The sequence below is a fragment of the Myotis yumanensis genome, unplaced genomic scaffold, assembly GCF_028538775.1.
Source record: "Myotis yumanensis isolate MYYU_CA2020_CCGP unplaced genomic scaffold, mMyoYum1.0.hap1 SCAF_1, whole genome shotgun sequence".
NCBI classification, from domain to species: Eukaryota; Metazoa; Chordata; class Mammalia; order Chiroptera; family Vespertilionidae; genus Myotis; species Myotis yumanensis.
In genome coordinates, this window is record NW_027223752.1 from 184,201,860 (window position 1) to 184,217,854 (window position 15,995).

The 15,995-nt window shown below is 38.7% G+C and overlaps 1 protein-coding gene across 4 annotated transcripts in view; it reads right to left on the bottom strand.

Annotated features, from left to right (window-relative positions):
* Positions 1-15,995, bottom strand: part of ARHGAP24 (Rho GTPase activating protein 24) — a 554,910-nt gene that overhangs the window by 453,074 nt on the left and 85,841 nt on the right. Inside the window, exon 1 of one of the 4 annotated variants that reach the window (XM_070393389.1) lies at positions 11,583-11,600. The exons of 2 other annotated variants lie outside the window; for them this stretch is intronic. The gene's annotated coding sequence lies outside the window, so the exon portion shown is untranslated. Of the gene's footprint in view, positions 1-10,986; positions 11,064-11,582; positions 11,601-15,995 lie in introns of those variants that run through there. One more of the 4 variants, XM_070393362.1, reaches the window with a different exon arrangement.

The following is a 15,995-nucleotide window of genomic DNA, read 5'->3' on the forward strand; positions in this document are numbered from 1 at the left end:
CCCTTCAGAGGTAGTTAAGGCCCAGATTCAACCAAGAAAGGAGCAGCAGGGGTTCCCTTTCACTCCTGGAAAATACAAGTTGGCTTTGGTTTGTTAGACAGTTTTATCCGTACACCTTCTATACTCACACTATCTAAAAGCTGAATATAAGCAGTTATAAATACACACATTAACTAACCAAAAACTTGACAAATACACAGCGAAAGATGAGAGAAAAGTAATTTAAGGAACTGATCCTATGATTTACTAAGTGATTCCAAACAAAATTCATCTCCAATTTGAAAACATTACCTGGGTTCTTGAGATAGCCCTAGATGAGTCACTCTTGCTGACTGGGCTCTACTCTTACCTGACCCAGAACATATAAGGCCAAGCCAAGTTCAGAAGGAGTTCAGAAGAGGAACAGGAAATGCTCCTATCACTCATAATCATGCATAGAGCTAGCTGTTAAGCAAGTGGTAGTTCTTATAGAGAATCAAATCTATGCATTTAATGCCTTAATCATGATATTTATTTGAACACAAGAAATGTCTAGTTACATTGAATGGAAACTTCTGTAAGCCATTTCATGTAAAATATGGTGGTCATCAGGAAACTAGTAACTTCATACTCAAAAGAACTATTTCTAGTATGTCTCCAAGTTATATTTGCACACTGTACTAACAGAGCTGAGATTCTGACTGCTTTTCTTACTGCTTAGTCAATATATAGTGCAGGGAGCTAGAGGCTGTTCTCTCCCATGCATCATAAACACCAGTTGTCGTCTAAGAATAGATATTGTTTGCATTTGTGTTACTGAAACAGCAGAAAGTATAAGACTTCACTTCTAATTTCCCACAGAACTACAAAAAATGGAGTTGAAACTCTGTCCTTTTACTTCATTAGCTAGTTTCTCAATGGGGATGTGTTTGGCATTTGGGAAGAGAAAATTCTTTGTAGAGAGGGACTGTCACACACATTGCACTAATGCACCCCTGGGCACTAAATGCTAGTAGCTTCATCCAGTCATTGTGATGACCAAAAACATCCTCAGGAATTTCCAAATGCCTCCTAATGAGTGGTCTACCCATGGCCCTGAACCCACAGCTGATGAAAACTAGTCCATTGGCAAATGAAACTTGTCAAGGAAAGGTCTAAACTTTTTCATGCAATCTATATGGCTTCCAGATCCTCTTTCCTCTCTCAAGTCATACATCCTTTTTTAAGCCCTGTCACTGTATACACATAGCCACATTTCTATTAAAATTGCCCCACAAGAACACACTACCATTTAGCAACAGAGGCTTTTTCAAGACTGGAACAATCTTAGGAAGGATCTACTCCAACCTCCTTATTTTAAAGATAAGGAGCTTAACGTCCAGAAAAACTAAGTGATTTGCCTGAGTTCAGATGCTAATTAATACCAGAAGTAAAATCAGAGCACAGGCCCTCCTCACTGTTTTCCCTTTCCACGCTTCTCCAATCATAGAATGCAACGTAGAGAAAGATCTTTCAAACCATATCTCAAGCTACTGATTAAATAAGAAATTCTGCCCGTAGTGAGCCAGCAAGTAGACTTTCTTACCTTGAAACACTTTTTTCCTGACACTGTCATCCTGAAAAATATTTTCACATACCACTAAGAAAAGTTCATGCATACCTACTGAAAAGCTGCTTTTTAGAAATCCAAGTGAATAGTATTTTTAATGGAAAAGAAAGTTTTCAATTCTTCTCTAGTGAATCTGGATGCTATATTTTCAAAGAGGATACTGCATTTATTTGGGTGACATTTGATTAATAAAATTACATAAGTTACAGGTATACAATTCTATAATACATCATCTGCATAATATATTGTAGGTTCACCACCCCAAGTCAAGTCTCCTTCCATCACCATTTATTTCCCCTTTATCGTTTTCTATCTTCCTTCTCCCCCACCTTCCCCTCTGGTAATCACCATATTGTTGTCTATGTCTATGAGTTGTTTTTTTTGCTTAATCCATCACCTTTTTCACCAAGTCCCCAACCCCCAGCCCTCTGATAGCTGTCAGTCTGTTCTCTTTATCTATGTCTGTTTCTATTTTGTTTGTTAGTTTATTTTGTTCAATGGATTCCAGATATAAGTGAAATCATGTGGTACTTGTCTTTCTCTAACTAGCTTATTTCACTTAGTATAATATTCTCCAGGCCCATCAAAGAAGATACTTTTAAGTTTTAAAATAAACACACCCTCCAACCAAAACATCTATTACTGCAGTAAATTACATTAAAAACAATAATGAACAAAGGCTAGTCAATGCAATAGTGCCTGTTTTCTCTTTAAAGTAATGGTATACAACCAATAAATATCAAACACATTCCCTGGTTTAAAATTCATGTCACTTCCATTTTTACCACAATATTTTTTATCATCAGTATTAGTTGCACATTCATTAGATTGCAATATCATCTTGTCTGTATGTGCTTTTCAAAATAAATATCTCAATTAGTAAAATATTGAGTGCAGTTTTTTAATGACTTCTTGATTTAATTTCTAACTTTACAGCTGCTGAGGCATCTGGACTTATATCATTGAAATGTTTCAAATTGAACACAACTTAGATATTCAAGGCTCAGGACTACTCACAAAGAATGTCAAGTTTTTATCTTGTAGCTCTAGAAGAAAGCACAGGATCTAACTACTCAGTGGCCTCCTACCTATAAACTAATTGATGTCTGGGGGGCTTACCCACCTGCACTATGAGCAGGCAGCATAGAAAAATAGGGGAAACAGCTACACAAAACCAAAGTTACACAACACAGGATAGCATTCTGTGGAGAAATAATTTTTTAGTCCGTCCAGTACATCATGTACTTTTAACCACTCACAAGTAATGTAATATACCCTTACCTAATTTTTTCCTGATTTCCAAACGCCACTTTTGAATATGTAATTGTCCTCAATCACCTGGAGGCCTTGTAGAAACACAAATGGCTGGCCTTCATGGGGCTTGGTAATGTGCCTTTAACAAGTTCATAGGTGAGAATAATGCTACTGGTTCTGGGACCACACCTCTAAAACTGCTACTTTAAAGCATTTTGAAAAGTACTTTTTTTTTTACAGCTATCAATATCAGAAGTACATTTTTCATTTTTACCCAGTGCGCACACGCACACACATACACACGGAAATTAAAACATTTGAAACAATTCTTACTTTTACTACATGTAATGAACCCTGATTTTTCCTATTGTATTCCAGCCTCATTTATTCCTTTTTACTTAGAAACATTGATCATGAGCCACTAATTTTATTTCATGACTACTGATAGACCAAGATGTACAGCTTGAAAAATACTGCTCAGTACTCCCATGTTCATCGTTTAATTTCATAATAGTAACTGTTCAAATACCAGGTGCCAGCTAACCTTCCAGTCTGTACATGCATTGCTCACTTCATAAATTAAAAACTCATAATAACACAATGAAGTAGGTTTGATTAAATGCCCATGTTCACAGAGAGAAAATGTGTGGATCAAGGTTAACGCAACTTGTCCAAGTTCACAATGTTTGTGCATATCAGAGCCCGGTTGGAACATAGGTCTAATTCCAAAACATAATGGTAAAGATTGCTCCCTTGAAATGAAATATATTACTTTTGAATCCCAGATCTACCATTTAGTGGCTGTGTGGTTTTGGTAAATTACCAAGCCTCTCCAAGTTTCAGTTTTCCCACCTCTTAAAGAGAGATAATAATTGAGCCTGCTTATGTGGGAGTTGTGAGGATTATAGAAGATAACCCATGACAAGTGCTTGGCATAACTAGCACACAGTAAGGCCTTAATAATTGTTATTTATCATTAGAAAGAAACTGAATTATTAATGGCCATGTCATTCACTGCCTCCCTTATCTTGGCTTCTAGTTCCCAGTGATGTCTCTGGGTTTGCCTTTTCTTCTGCTTCCCTGGCTTCTAACATGTTATCCTATGACCTTGCCTCTGCCATTCTCTCATCCATCCTCCTCTTGCAGCTCTATCTGCTGTGCAGGAGTGCTTGTGGCCTCCACCCATCTCAAGGCACCAAAGACAAGGTTCCCCCATGGAACCTGCCAAGTTAAATTTAACACCATAGATACATAAAATAGACTCCATGATGGAAGTATGAGTTGTTATCAAAAAGTGAAGGTTCTAATCAGCAAAACAAAAAACGCAAGAAGGCTGGAGACTGGTATCCCCCAGATGCGTTTATATAAATGTATCAACATTGCACTTGACCATTCTACAATAACAAACCATCATGAAATACCAAAATCAAAATGGAACTCTGAAGGCAATACTAACATAGCTGAAGCCTCAGGTTAGGAAATTATGTGCAGCAAGATAACAGCAGGCTCTTTTGAATACCCTGGCTCATCTTTTCTTGCTGGAAGTTCCTTCATATGGGAAATTTTAAAACCAGATACTCCAAAAACAAGCACAGATGACCCTCAAGGAAGATGGACAATTCTCTTCTCTGGGTATCTTTACAAACAGGATTGCAATGCACGCCAACAATTCCTGTGATAAATGCCCTTCCTTGAGAAAGTCTGGCTTGGAAATTTCTTTCCCTATTGCTCATTTCATTTCTGTGTGCCCAGTGAGTGCTGCCACCACTAACTCAATTTTCTCCCCTTCTCAGTTGCTATCCCCAACAAAACCACCCTCTCCTTCTATCTTTCAGCTTTCCCACATTGGGTCTCTAGTCCTCAGGCCAAGGACTACTATCCCTTTCTCATTCCTCTACCTCCACTGGTCACACACAGTGTTCCTGGAGCATATGTCTCCCTGTCTGGGAATTAAATAATGGGGATAGATCACAGAAGCCCCAGGGACCATACCCTTTCTGTTTACTTTTCACAGAAATAAAATCTAGCCAGGCTGATCATCAGAGATTAATTCAGTTACGGGACTGTAGTAGCTGGAGTCTCTTTTCTCATAAGAGAATCTTCACGGTGGTAACCCATCCCCAGGACCCTAACTCAGGACAGGAATACTATCACCTAAAAGAACCACAAGAGAAGTGGAAGACCAGTGCATGGAGATTAAGTTGAGACCAGGGTCCATACCCATAGAACACACAGATTATAATTCTCAGATTAATAACGAAAAAGAAGAAAAGCATGTGAGGAAGGTCACACAGTAACAGCAGCAGACTATTTGGCTTCAGGTAGAACCTCATTTTGATTCTCAATTCTGTATCACTTAGTAATTGCATTACCTTGGGTAAGCTTCTTTATCTCTCTGAGCCTCAACATTCTCATACAATAGGAATAATAGTATCTGAATTAGATAAAACATGGTTTACTTCTAGAATTACTAATTACTTCTACTTCCTTCTGGAATTATAAGTAACATATGAAAAACAGCACATGGAGTGCCTAGTACTTAATAGGTACTTAATTCACTAGAGCAGAGATTTTTCAACCTTTCTCATTTCATGGCATACATAAACTAATTACTAAAATTATACAGTACACCAAAAATTATATTTTTTGCCAATCTGACAAAAAAATTGGTATAATTTTGATTCATTCACACTGGGCAGCTACTGTTAGTTTGGCTATTGTCATTTTCTTATTTGACAATCTAAGGGGAAAGAGGTCAGTGCCTCTGACTAAATAGTCAGGTATTACATGTTTTAAAAATTCCTGAGGCACGCTAGTTGAAAATTGTTGCATTAGAGTGATTATCATTATGAGAGTCTGTGAAACTCAAAAAGAGAGAAATTTTTCAGAACAAAAATGAGGCCGTTTCCCCAACCCTGCTTTGGGGAATTTGAAAAATTACTTTGTTTTTTTGAGACTCAATTTGACAAGCATAAAACAGCCCTAACTACAGCTCTGTAAGCCTCAATTTATTAATTGGTTTCATTTGTAAGAAAAACAAGGCCCTTTTTTTTTTTTAACTGTTTTTCAGATATATCCCTAAGGTCAGTCTTCTATGCATTTGTGATATACATATTGAAAAGAATTAACATGTTTGGTCTTATAACACTTTCAAAGTAAACATGATTTTCCTTCTAAGGTTTTTCAAGAAATATAAAATTCAGGCCAAGGACATTTGATTTATCAGAGAATACAAAAACAGTACCTAGAATGTTTCAAGGAACCACTGAAAATGATCAGGAAAAAGTATTGGCTCTAAAATACTAGCTTAAAACTAAAAAGTAGAACTTTACACATATTTAAGTACAAGTCTAAAAAAAGAGTTAAAAGAATACAAAATGAAGGTAATTCAACCTGTTTCCATAACGAATTGGAGCTAACTCATTTAAAAGGTATGGATATGACAGGTACATGAAAACAAGGCAAATTATGTCAGAAAACCTTGACTAGGATGCAACTGAGCATCAAGTTTAGTTCAGCTTCTTGGATGACAAGCCAAAAATGAGGAAACCGGTGATTTCTTAGTCTCTTTTTTCTAACCAAAGAAACACCACCAATTAACCAGATGAGACATGCTTTTTAAAGCAATAAAAGCAAAGATGAATGTATGAAGATCATTATATATATAAGGAATATTGAAATACATAAAAATAAGAGACAACATAATAAGTGCAGCCCATCTCTTATGCATTGACTTTCAGTAAAAAGTTGAGTATTATAGTAAAGCACAGTGTAATGAAGATAATGTAACAAAAATGTGTTGTAATATAATTAGGGAAGGGAAATTTGTGATCATGATAAAAATGGAGAGCATGGAAGGTTTAGAAAACTGTGTAGACTATTTCTCTCAAATATCAATGCTTGCTCTTCCAGTCTTCTCAAAGATATTATACTAAAGCAATTTGAGCTTAAGATACCTGACTAGAGCTGGAGACACAGGTAGTATGTATTCTTAATTGAAAAATTATCCAAATACTAAACAGCAGGTATACAAGTGACAGAAGTATCACTGCTCAAATAAAGTATAACCCCCTTCTATATGTTAGGAAGCAGAAATAACTGTAGAGAAAACAGTTGTTATTGTTTTTTTTCATAGAAACTTTGAATTTGCCTGAGTGCTTAAATGAGATGAAAAGAAAATCAATATAATAATGAATTGGTAGCATGAAAGAAGGTGGCCCTCTATATTTCCTCCACATTCTCCTTTAATTAAATCCAGTTGCCCTCAAGCACTAGCACTCAAAATAATTATTAAATAGCCAAAATTAGTATTTCTATTTTGTGTGATTAAGATTTTGCCCATTCCACAGGCAACAGCATCTCCCAATTTAACTCCATCATCGGTCCTCACAGCCAAATCCAGGACCTCCCATTGGGATTTGATAGATTACAGATTTTATAGTATAATATAAAAAACAATTGTGGAAAATTTGTATCTATTATAACTGTTTCTTTTATCTTAAAGCTCGAGTATGTTTTGTGATTTCCAGAAGAAAAAGATGATTCCACAGTAGCTTTCTGTTATGTTTTGCTTTTGCTTTATAATTGCAAAACACAATATTTCATCTGTTATAGGAATTAAATAGGCATGTGGAGACTTGTGCTGAAATTTAGATATGTTTTGTAGCATTGTTACTTTTGGAAAATAAAATGTAAGCTCAAATAGACATTTTTCAAATAAACTTTTGGGAAATAAGTATCTGCATAAAGTAGAGTCCACTAGTACTTTATTCATTCATGACTTTGCTTGCTCATTTATTGATGAAACATTAACAGATGTCTACTATGTATTTCAAAAACTGGGCTGGACACTAGGGCACAGGTGGTTCCTCCTCCACCAACCCACCCATTAAGGAACTCACTGTAGTTAGTAAGGGAGGGAGATGAAAAAATTATTATTCAAAGTGTGTTCAAAACACCATGGAAATGGACAAGATGAAATGATTAATTCTTTCTGCAGGGAACTGGGTACATTCTACAAAAAGAAATTCCACTTGAAATAGACCATCAAGAATCAAGAGGGACTTTCCAAGAAGAGAGAATTCCAGGAGAATGAACATCCGTGAGCAAGAAATCAAAAGTGTGAACAGTGTGAGGGGCCCTTGATAGGAAGAGGAAGCTAAAAAGGCAGGGCTTTAAAGAGCTTTTAGTCACTATGCTAAAGAGTTTAGAGTTAACATAGTTCATTGGGATCCACCAAAGATTTTAGAACAGGGACTTACACAATCAAATCTGCACTTTATATAGAGGAATTGTAGCAGTGTCAGGGTAGGGTGAAGATGCTACTTAAAAGCATACATGTACACAATAACTTCCAAAAACTGAACATTCTCTGCCTCCACCACAATAAGCATTCCACTTCCAAATGCACCTTAACTTAGCTGCTAAAACCACCATAATCTTGTAAAGTTTGAGTTCCTGTGGCAGAGACAGAGGGTTTACCACTGAGAGACTCAATATAAGGCTCCAACTCTTCACATGAAGAGCATTAACTTCATGACTGAGTTGACTACTTATAATTTTGTTTTTAAATACCTTTCTCTATTTTTGAGAAATTATAATCCTTTAGCCATGAATGTTGGAGCAAACAGGCATTTTTTTTTTTAATTTAACTTCTTCTGCTTTTTCCCTCAGTGTAGGATGAATGCTTCATATTCTTATTATCATCAACTCCTTCCCACCCATGTGTAACCAATTGGATGGTGGTCCCTTCTACTGGGCTCCAAACTGAAGCTCCAGCCACAACCTCCGTCTTCTTTTTTCCAAAGCACATCTTTACCAAAAATAATGAAACATGACAGAAAAGAGGAATCAGCATTGCTTAAGCCCAACTCATGGGAAAAGAACCCTTTACTAATGGCCAGAAAATACCACAGAAGAATAACCACAGGTAACTAAGATGATCCAATGGCAAACACTAAGAACAGGAACCAAATGCATGGCCTGGAATTTGAAAGCACTGCCAGCTTTCAGCCCGGAGAAACCAACCTGGGCACAAACAGAGCCAGAAAGAAAACACACTTCACTCCTTGGGCCATTGGGTCACAGCAAAATGACTCGGAGCAGTGTTTGTAAACATCTAGTAGGCTTTTGGCCAAGACAGCAATGCAATCAGAACCAAACCACTCAGTACCACCTGCTGCACATTCCTCACTCTTCCTGTCCCACCTCCCACTTCCCTTAACCCTTACCCTTCACCCTGGAGAGCCCAAGATCACACATTACATAAAATCATGCCTGGATGAAAATTCTCAGAGCTGTGGCCATTACTATCCCAGGCAAAACCGAAAAGGCTTTCCCTGGGGACTTCAGCCAAGAACACTTTTCACTTTTACACTTAAATCTATGCTCTTGTCTGGAAGGATGCATTGCTGTTCATTCTGCAGTGAATTGTTTTTTCTTAAGAACTTAATTCTTCCCCACTTACTCTCAGGTTTGTAGTTTCAAGATGGTTCAAATTCACAGTATATACTACAGCCCAAAAAGCATCACTAAGAAACCATCCCCCTCTCAAATCCAAACCCCTGAGATTAAGTAAGAAAACCAAATAATGCAATTGAAAGCCAAGGACAGACTGACTTTCAACAGCCTTTCACATGTAGAAAGGATTATAGATTTTCTTTCCTTTTATCATGCTACCTGTGTACTCCTTACTCCAGCTAAATTCCAGATCTAAAAACTCAGTCTATCCCTTCTTCCAGCAAGAGCATACCTCTTCTGGGGGGGTAGGAAGATATTATTTATTTTTAAGTTTTGTCAATTCTTTGACATTCAGCAATGAACCTAACAAGAAAAGATTTCTGGACTTGCTTCCTGAAGGTAGGTATTCAGGGAAGGCAAAGGGAGAACTGTAGTACTGGGCTCTCTTAGAAGTTCAAATATCCTGAGAGAAGAGGAAGTATTAAGAAATTTAAAGGGGAGAGAGAGATTTTAACAAGTCTTTTGTAGCTTAATACCTGTTTTCTGGTTTTTTCTAATATAGTAATTCTGTGTGTTTTATGTTTTATGATGTCCAGTTTAATACCAACATCCATCCTTGCCCTTAAGGGTTGGTTTTACATTCTAATGAGAATCAGGGAACTGGTTGAATTTAATCCATCTGTCCATCTTCTTCTCGGTAATTGAGTAAACCTCTTAACTCCACTGTAAATATTCCTGGATTCCAATTAATTTGTCTTACTTAGTAAACACAGCAGCACATATTGTTTTACTTATGGAAAAACAAACCCTTTGTAACTTTTATATTTCAAATACCCAGCATGATATATTATTTCCTCTTTTTAGAAAGCGATGGAATAATGATGTCTTGCCAGGTGTTTTTTTTTTCTTTTCTTTTTTTAAGAAAAAGAGTGACGAGATAAACTATGATGAAAGCATTACTTGGAGATTATGTTCTAATTCAAATGAATTAAAACAGATTACAAGGGAGTCTGGTCTCTCCATTACTAGTTGGTATTGAAAAGCTAAGGAATCCAGAGTAACATTCTCTCCCTTCCTATTTGGGGACTTAGAAAAGAAATGCAGTCTAAACTATCCTTTTAATGAGAATATATTACATCTTGTCCTCAAGAGAGGATGGCTACTTCCTCAAAAGTTATGTTTGCAAACTCTAGACAAACCCTTTTGGGTGTCTTAAAACTCACCAACGATTCCCTAACATTTGTGTTTGCAATGAAAGTGTGTATTATTAAAGCCTACTTCTGTGTGTCTGTTATCCAGGAAAACTCTCACATAAGACACTAACGGAAACAGGCAGGGAGAACGGGAGGCTGGATAGTAAGAGGGCACTGCACTATGTAGGTTTTGTTTCCATTAGTTCTATCAATGTAAACACATAATACCAGCTTGCGCCGTTTTTATCCTTTTACAAATAATTTTAAAAGGAGTATTGTTTCCCATCGCGCGCGCACACACACACACACACACACACACACACACACACACACGAGCACCAGCACACACACGATCCTCCCTCGCCCTCGCGCCCCTCCCCCCTCCACTCCGCTGTCCCTGGCAGCTGTGCCGCAGCCCCCGCACGCCCCCAAGGCCGAGTCCCAGCCTCCGGAGGTGGCTCCGGTGGGCACCCCAGTAGCCGTGTCACCTACCCTGCTCCTTGCGCAAGACAGATGCTGGATGGAGGAAGGAAAAGGCTCCGAAGACCAGCCGAAAGAAAAGCAAAAGAAATAAAGGGGGTGGGACGGCTCCTTTACTTCCCACAAGAAGAAGTGTTGCGCGCCATGCACTTAGTTGCTCTGCAGCTGTGGTTTCGGAGGAAATTCTCGGGGCCGAGAAAGCTGCGGCTGGGGTGGAAAGTTGTGGGTGTTTTCCCCCCAGCTGCCTGCGCCTCGATCCTCTCCTGTCCTCGCCGCAGCCTTGACAGCTCCCGGGGCCTGGGAGACCCTCCGGAGCCCTGCGGGTTTCCACCGGGAGCTGGGCTGGGTTGCCACATGCACTTGAGAAATCCTAGCAGTTGCGCAAATCAAGAGTCCCAGAAGTTAGAAAGAGTGATTGTGTGTGAATGAGTAAATATACAGTATAAGAGGCTGGGACAACTGAGCGGGGCCAACCCACAGACGCAGCTCAGGGTTTCAGATTTCATTTGGCAACTGGCAGCTTCAGAAGATTCGAGCCCACTCAAGCCACTCTACTGGGGAGGCCGGGAGGAGCCCTGTGCTCCTGGAACGCCTCCCCGCTGTGTTACCTTGGAGCCTGTGTCCACCGGGATCACCAGGCAGAACCCGAGCCCGCGCTGCCTGGTCTCTCCGCAGCTGCCATCACTCATTTCATTCCATGTGTAACACATATACTTTGATCGCGGATCTCGGGCTGTGGGTGCGTTTGAGAAGGATGGAAAATCCATGTCTGCTCACCTCCAGGAGCGCTACATTTCTTTGACCAAACTCCACACACCGGTTTTACTTGCTTATCCTCTGTTCTCTGTGTAAAAATCTTATTTCTCAATCAGATCTCCCTGGTTCCTTAAACCTGAATTCCTAGAAATGCTTATTGGATGCCCACTAGTTAGATCCTCAGAGAAATTCTTCCTTGTCATGGTTTAAGAGCCCTCAGAATCACACAGTATGAAGGAAAGAGAATAAGTAAACACTTGAAGCCCTCTGTCTTCAATACCACCACCAACAATCTAATTTCAAATCTATATCTTACAGTATTGGTGACCTGGAATGCCAACTCAAATTGTTTCAAAAAGCTTTACAAAGCTCCCTGCTTCAGATTGTTTAGAAATCATTACCGGATTTCTTTAAGACACAAAATAAGAGTGGCCTCATTAGATATTGCCAGTGATATGGCAAAGGAGCACAGATTTAAAAAGAAGAAGAGCACACATTTAAATTTAGAAACACCAAAAATAAAAGTCTGAGTGGACACGAGATGTTTTCTTCTTTTTTATCTTCTTTCTCCGGTTTCTTGGAGTCTTCCTTCCTGGTGAACTGCCCCATCAAGCCTTTGGAAAAATGTGTACAGAATTCTTAGCCAGAAGCAACGTAGCTTATTTTCTAATTGGTAAGGAGTAAATGACCTTCATCAACTGATTGGGCTTAAAGTGTTCTAGCCATTTTAGATGAAAGCTGGAAGACAATGAAATTAACCAAAATGAAATCTGCACAGATGGACTCAAAAGCCTTAGGAAGACAAGTGTTACTAGGTATGATGCTAGATGTCCATATTTTAAGAAAGACAAGGAACCTATCATGTCAGTATCCTATCTCAGGATCTAACAATTATTACTACAAGCAATGTAGACTCAAGACAATACAAAATTGACAGGGTGGTTAGATCCTTACTGGGTAGTCCCTAATCCAAAAGATTAAGATATGCCTCTATGGCACACCTTGTGTCTAAGGCCTTCTTCTTCACATCTCCTGATTGTCAACCACCCTTTCCATTTGACATCACTTTATTGACATGTGTGATGAAAGTGATTATCTTAAACTGGACTGTACAATCCTATATAAAAAAGCCTAAAATGCTAAGTGTCCAACTGTTTGACCATTTGACCAGTCACTGTGACACGAACTGATCACTAGGGGGCAGACGCTCGGCCTGGCCTGCGCCCTCTTGCAATCTTGGACCTCTCAGGGGATGTTGGAGAGCCGGTTTCGGCCCGATCCCCACAGGCCAGGCCAAGGGACCCCACCAGTGCACAAATCCATGCACCGGGCCTCTAGTTTAAGGATAAGAAGATTGTCATCTGGGGATTAAGCAGTAAGGAGGTATATCTATTAAGACAAGCCTCCTCTTGCCCTCCCACATTTCTTCAGAAAGAGAAGGGCCACTGTATTCCTTTCCTTGAAGCTCCTCAGGGATTTAGCAAAGATCTTTGTTACAAGAGAGAATAACCTAAAATAGAAACACGGGGTTGTTCATAGGACTCAGACTATGTTATCCCTCTCTTATTTGTGGACTAATTGGGGCTGGGAGACATTCCTCAACTTTAAAGGAGAAATAAGTTCTTAAACAAGAGACTTGAAAGATTCTAGCTAGAGGAGGATCTCGATGCGACTGATACAGACTCCAGGGAAGGGGTATCCGTCATTCAATTCCCAGGGTCTCTGGTAAGAAATTGCCCAGGGCATCACTATAGCTAAGTTTTACCAGTCAGTCAACTCAATTCTGAGTTTAGGTCAAATTCCAGCAATGTTTCCAGAGTAAGGACTAATTTGCCAGGATTCCAAAGTCATAGATATCCTCAGAAGAAGGGTCTACAGCAGTCAAGGGTTTGAGGAACCTAAGATTTACAAGGGGAATGTGTAATTCCTCCAGGATCAGATGGATTTCAGGGACCTAAAAATGAGGTAGGAGGAGGATGAAATGAAGGAAAAAGAAGAGGAGGAGGAGACCGAGGAAGAAGAGGAGTGAAAAATGATAATGGCTTCACTACACTTGGACAAATTGTTTGAGCATCAGCATTGCCAGAGACAAGGACGGAAAAGCAACCAGACAAAGCCCCTTGGACATTGCTGTTTTCAGGCCTCTTTGATTGGAATTCAGAGGGAACTCAGCAAGAGTTTGTACAATCACTTTGTCTAATATTTTAAGTACATGGGTCAAATGGTGCTATTATACAAGTATGGATTAAAAATGTATTCTAATGTACTTCACTAATTTAAAAATTATAGTTTTCTACCAGATTCCTTGCCAGATACTTTGCAGATCTTAGCATAGAGTAATATACTGTCATGTTACTCACTTTCTCATTAATATTAGATACTGGAGTTCTTTAATTATGTTTTCTTTTGAAAATACATAAATTCCTAAGAGGGCAAAAAACACAGTAACAAAACAGAATAGTGAAGAATTGCCAGAATCCTAACATTTCCTCCAGGCTCTCACCAACAATGCACAATTTGTGTGGGTACTGACATATGCCAAGATCTGATTTCAGGATTAAGATAGAAGGCATCTCTACTGAAAAACATTTACATTTTTATTTTTATTTCCTGATAGAAGTTTCTTTTTAAGAAAGTGAAGCTTTGTCTTAGCAAAATAAGGTGGAGAGTGATTGAGGGGGTTTTGTGCCCATCCTCCCCCAACACTTTAGATTACATGATGCAGGGAAAGGGGATGTACTACTAATACTGGGACCAAATCAATCCAGCTAAATCCCTGTGAGAAAGATAAGGAGACAAAGAGAAAAGCAGAGAAGGGCCACTATAGCCACGGATTCCTTCCTAACTCCATCAAAGGCCTGATAGCATCAGGAGTTTCAAAAATGAAGCATGTTCTGTGGCCATTTAGATCCTGAGTAGAACATAGCATCAACCATCACTATATTCTTATTCAATTGACATAGTGTGTTTTTTAAATCCTCACCTGAGGATATAATCTTTTTATTGAATTTTAAAGAAAATGGAAGGGAGAAGGAGAGACAGAGATATCGCTGTGAGAGAGACACACCGATGGGTTGCCTCCCCCACTCACCCCAAACTGGCCCATGATGTAGCCTGCAACCAAGGCACATGCCCTTGACCAGAATTGAACTTGGGACCCTTCAGTCTGAGGACTGACACTCTATTCACTGAGCCAAACTGGCTAGGGCCAATTGACATAGTTTTTTTGGCAGTCCAAGTCACATTTCTTTTTTTTTCTTTTTTAAAAAATATATATTTTTATTGATTTCAGAGAGGAAGGGAGAGGAAGAGAGAGATAGAAACATCAATGATGAGAGAGAATCATTGATCAGCTGCCTCCTGCATGCCCCCTACTGGGGATCAAGCCCACAACATTTCATGTGCCCTTCACTGGAATCGAACCTGGGACCCTTCAATCCGCAGGCTGATGCTCTAGCCACTGAACCAAACCAGTTAGGGCCTAAGTCACATTTCATCATCCCCTAGACCCTCAGAGTAGATGGTACAACAAAAAATCCACAATTAATTTTATTTTTGAAATTGCTGTTTTTTCTAATTACAAAATTAATGCATGTTCAACACATGAAATGAGGAAGCTACAAAGAAACATAACAAATAAAAAATTGACATGTTCTTACCATTCAGAGATACTATTAGGTTAAAATTAGACATAATTTGAACATGTCTAATTGTTTATTCACCTCTTTATGTGCTTATCTTTTTTATTTTTCAACCATAGTTTACATTCAACACTACTGTGTATTAGTTTCAGGTGTACAGCCTAGTGGTCAGAATATCATATATTCTACATACTGATCACCTGGTATGTCAAGTACCAACCTCACAACACACATAATTATTGCAATATCATTGACTATATTTCTTAGGCTGTACTCCACATCCCTTGACTATTTTGTAATTATCAATTAGTACTTGCTAACCCCTTTATGTTTTTCACCCAGCTCTCAAAACCCCTTTTACCTGGAAACCATCATTCAGTTCCATCTATAGGTTTGTTTCTATTTTGTTTATTTCATTCTTTAGATTTTACATATAAGTAAAATCACATGGTATTTTTTCTTTCTCTGATTTATTTCACTTAGCATAACATCCTCTCTCAGCAGTTCTCAACCTTCTGGTCCTCTAAATACAGTTCCTCATGTTGTGATCCAACCATAAAATTATTTTCGTTGCTACTTCGTAACTGTAATGTTGCTACTGTTATGAATCGTAATGTAAATACC